We start from the raw sequence: 5,317 nt of genomic DNA, 5'->3' as shown, positions 1-5,317 counted from the left end.
TGTATTTTCATTTTTCTTTATTGAAACGATAAATTTTTCTATCAAGATTTTTTTTATTTTTTTTTTTTATAGCGTTTCACCATTTGATCAGTACTCGGCATATTTGGACAGTTCATGTCAGATGCCAGAATATGCCGAGGCAACACCATAGAAAAATGGGCCGTTCACTTTATATGTACAAAAAATAAAAAAATAAAATAACAGCCAAGATGAAGATAAGTCTGAAAACTCAAATGATGTAAAAAAAAAAAAAAAAAAAAAAAAAATCCATGATCATTGATTTCTCTGAATTGTTGGAGAGTCAAGATATTAGATTTCAAGGACATGTGGTGCAGTGGTTAGAGTACTTGGAAAAATCAGTTATTAAAGTGACCTTTGTTGAAGGTTCAATTCCCAGTGCGGGCGACCGAAAAATACAATTACGAATTATTTAGGACCTACATTCACTCGTGGCCGATGGAACACCTATATAAAAACAAGGTATATCTTGCTCTATATATTATTGAGCACTTTTACAAACCTTGTTGAATTCATTGTTTTTTATCGTTAAATATATTTAATCTTGAATTATATATGAATTATAAATAGGAAAAAAGTTTTTTAAATCACTTGAAAAGGGATCATTTGAGCCGAAAACTTGATATTTTTAAATATTTATTTACAGAAAAAAAAAATATATATCGTTTTTTCTTGCTGGAAAAAATTAAATACCCAATCAACGATATTTAAAAAAAAAAAATGCCATCCTAATTCATATATATATATATATATATATATATATATATATATATTAAATGAAGCTAATAAAGTATATATCTTTAACAAAAAAATTTATCAAGATACAAAAATCTCTACAGTTTTTTTTTTTTTTTAAACATGGGGGTCACCACCTATCAAGGCCCAAAAGCCACTCAGGGATAAGGGTTATTGCGTGTACAGTAATCAATGAGATAGTATTGTATTAATCATTAGTATTGGGGGTTTTGATAGTGTCTTACTTAAGGGGGCGGTTTGTCAGGAGTTTATGTTGGACTTGAAGACGTCCAAGTTGTAGTCAGGTGGGAAATAGGCAAGCGGCAGAGAGTTCCACTGGTGTGCAGTTCTAAGAAAGAAGCTTTGTTCATGGAATCTACGTTTGGATTTAGGCACAGATAAAGAGTGGGGAAAATTATTGACAGTAGTTTCAGCCAGACGGGTGTTTCTCGTGAAAGAGTGGCGAGGGGGTGGGGGACGAGGGATTGGAGCTCAGACAAGCATATGCCATGGAAATAACGATAAAACAAAGACAGGCTCGCAATGTCTCTTCTGTGGGAGAGAGGTTGCAGGGAAGAGAAAAGGGCATCCCCCACTAAACCACGGTCTATTTTGTACTCTGTCAAGGCAGGATAGGCTGCTTTTAGCAGCTCCTGCCCAGATGTGGCAGCAGTACTCCATCCTTGGACGTACTTGGCTTTTATACAGATAGAGAATTGGATCAGTAGTGAGATATCTTCTGGAGCGGTAGAAAGATCCCACCATTTTCCCAGCGTCCCTGGCAACAGATTTGATGTACGTGTTCCATTTCAGATCAGGAGTAAAGGTCAAACCCAGAAGCTTGTCAAAACATGGAGCCTCCCCAAGACGAGAGCCATCCATTCCAATTGATGCCAAATGGGGATCAGAGCATTGATGATGTAAAGATAGAAGCTTGGTTTTGGATGAATTAAGTGATCAGCCACCTCTTCCCCCATTGTACCACGTGCTCGAGATCAGAGGAGAGAGAATTAGAGAGAACTTGGTTATTTACGGCCTTTGATGTGTTGCCATAGATGGTCAGGTCATCAGCATAGATGTCAACGAATGATTTAAGTATGTGTTTTGGAAGATCATTGATGTAGATCAGGAAGAGAGTTGGGCCCAGGATTGACCCCTGAGGGACTCCAGCATGAATACTGTGGGCCTCTGATTTCTGCCCATCAACCACTACTCTTATGAACCTATCAGAGAGAAATGATTTAATAATTGAGAAAACATTTCCAGTAATACCGTAGCTGGAAATCTTGTGAAGTAGGCCCTTATGCTATACCTTATCGAAGCCCTTTGATATGTCAAGAGCAATTGCCCAGGAAAGGAAACCTTTGTCAAGAGATTCACTAGTCCTATGAGATATAACCGTTAGCACATCTGCTTTAGATCTTGCAGAACGGAAACCATATTGCATGTCACTAAGAAGGTTGTTTCTGTTGAGGTTGTTGACTACTTCTTTATTTAATATGGATTCCAACAACTTACTCATAACACACAGGAGACTTATTGGTCTGTACTGAGAGGGAGATGACTTTTCACCTGAATGCTTAAATACAGGGCATACTGATGAAGTTTTCCAGGGTGTTGGAAAGCACTTCTCCTTAAGGCAACGCTTAAACAGTTTTGTAAGTATGGGGGCAAGTTCTGGTTGGAGCTTTTTCAGCACTATAACTGGAATGCCGTCCAGGCCAGTTGCTTTACTGGAATCAAGGTTCTCAATGCGACCTCACACACAGATATTTGTATGTTGCATAGCGTGTTGTCTGCTATAGGAGGAAATACAGGAAGTTGATGGTTATTGTCGCATAGGGTAGAATTAGCTGCAAAGTTCTTGCCAAATAGTCTGGCCTTGTCTGATGCTGACGAGATGACCTCAGGTCCATTGATAATAGTTGGGATAGAATGTACGCTTCTGTTCAAGATCCTGTTTGCTATTTGCCAGAACTGGTGAGAACCAAGCCGCTGCTCAGCTACTTTGGATTTAACAGACTGAGACAGACTGAGTTAAGAAGAGCAATTAAATACAGAGTGTTCTGAAAGTCTTGGGTACATTTCAAGTCCTCATAACTGCTTAATGTTCCCAAAAGTTTTGGAACACCCTGTACATGAAATAAATAAGGAATCACAGTTGCATATAACTTAATTATATAATCAGATCAATGGGAAGAAAATACCATTGAGAGAGAAAAACCTCTTTAGATCATGGCATTTCAAAACTAAAACTCTTCTCTTCTGATGAGGTGCAAAGATGTTATTATTTCCATTTTATCTTCTTTCCTTATTGATCTAATGATATAATTAAGTTATATGCAACTTTTATCCTCATAAGTGTTGGAACATTTAGGGGTATCGGAATAGGAGAAATTTGTCTATTTTCCGATGCCCAAAACGATTCTTTTCATTGCCTTTTTTATTTGATTTTGTTTAAAGCAAAATCTTCCATTGTTGGTAATAATGAACAAATAATAAATATTTATTGATTTTAAATTGCTACTAAAACTAAAATCAATAAAATGGCTCTTTGCAAGTGTATTTTAATGTTTAGGAAAATATCTACACATTTAACATGTATTTTTATGGTAATTGGAGGAGAATTGGAAATTGTATCGGAATCGTCACACCACTAATATATATATATATATATATATATACACACACATATATATGTATGTATATATGCATGTGTATGTATGTGTGTATATATATATATATATATATATATATATATATATATACATGGCATAATCATGTTGACACACCAGTTCTCGCCAGATCACCAAAGTTAAGAAATGTTGAGTCTGGAATTCTAGGCACTGTATGTGCTCTCCGCTTATCTCGGCTTTGTTTCCAGTTGTCCTGTACCTCAACTTGCCACTGGTATGCAACAATGTTGACTCGGAGAGGCGTTGTTGGAGACTGCGTAACTCTTGCCACACAAATTTCACGTGCAGACACCCTTACAGTTGGGTATCTATAGTCTGTCAAGACTGGAGGAAGCCACACATAAGAGCAAATAGTTAAGAAAACATGTTAAAAAACACTTTGAAAAAGAGTTAAAAACATATTTAATTTGAAAAGGAAACACTAAATAAGTGTATAGTCCTTAATCCGCAGAGTTTCGAAGAAATACTTTCCTTCTCATCAGAGGGTAGGAATTAGCAAAATGCGGGATCGGATTTTGCATGCAAAAGTATTTGATGAAACAAGTAAGTCAAAGATATTACTTGATAGCAAAAAGGTGAAGCAGAGGGAATATGGTGAAAAAAAAGGTGATTACACGTGAATTGATAGTCTGGTAGAAGATAAATACTCCAGTGACGGTAAAATCCAAATATATAACTTCAAGAAAGTTAATTGAATTTCCATTTGCACAAGTAAAATCTAAGGAAATCCCGTAATTGGAAGATGGTCCAAGATAATCCAAAGGCAGAAATCCATGGAATAATTCACAAAATCTGTACAAGGGAAAAAAAGGAAGAAATTTCAATAATATTAATAAAAGAAAAATAAGATATGCTTTTCACTCTACTGCCGAGACAAAAATATAAATAAAAAGATCAGGGAAGAAAAAGAGGAGAAAAAAAATTAAATGGTGATAGAATTAAATATAAAATAGAGATACAAATGTCAAAATGACCCAGACAGGTAATGTTAAAGGCGCGAAAAAAATATATAGGGCAAAATAATATAGGTCAACTTAAATGTACAGGTCCTCACTTAAAAAAATGTCAGCAAGAGTTGTTAGAAGACACTAAATCGAAAATAATAAATTAATTAATGAATAAATAGAAAACAAATAATAAATAAACATTAAATAAATAATAAAAATTATTTAAGGGGAGAGGATGGCCGGTATCTGCAAATTCAGGAAAAAGCAAGAAAACATTAAGTAAATGCATATAGTAAAATATAAGTAAATATACATACAAGATATGAAAGTGTGGGTAGATTGATATATTAGATAGATAGGAAAGTTTAAAGAATAAAGCAGAAAATGCAGATAAAAAACCGGCCATGCAAAGAAGAAATAAAGAATTAAAATAAAGGATTATTAAATTATAAAGTATTAAGATGTAGAAAAAACGATAAAGTTAAAGAAACATTTTTTTATATATCTATATAAAAGGTAAAAGTGATAACTATGTAATTTTCGTATTATAAGCTCTATCCTATTTGGTTTTATCGAGCTTTTACATCTGGCTGAGATAACTTTATAAATATTAATTCTTTAATATTTATAATATACTTTAATTTTACCATCTTGGATTATTTTGGTAAATTTAATTGTAATTTTTATTTTATATATATATATATATATATATATATATATAAGTAGCCTGGTATGGTTACAGGAAAGACAACTGAAGCTGGTATGTAGGATAATATATGTGTGTGTGTGTGTATATATATATATATATATATATATATATATATATATATATATATATATATATATATATATATATACACACACAAATGTAGGCAAACTTGAGCATATTTTATTGGTTTGAAAATATAGGTTCTTTTTTTA

The sequence above is a fragment of the Euprymna scolopes genome, chromosome 31, assembly GCF_053919585.1.
Source record: "Euprymna scolopes isolate OS-2025 chromosome 31, ASM5391958v1, whole genome shotgun sequence".
Taxonomy (NCBI): Eukaryota; Metazoa; Mollusca; class Cephalopoda; order Sepiida; family Sepiolidae; genus Euprymna; species Euprymna scolopes.
This window is presented reverse-complemented; position numbering follows the sequence as displayed.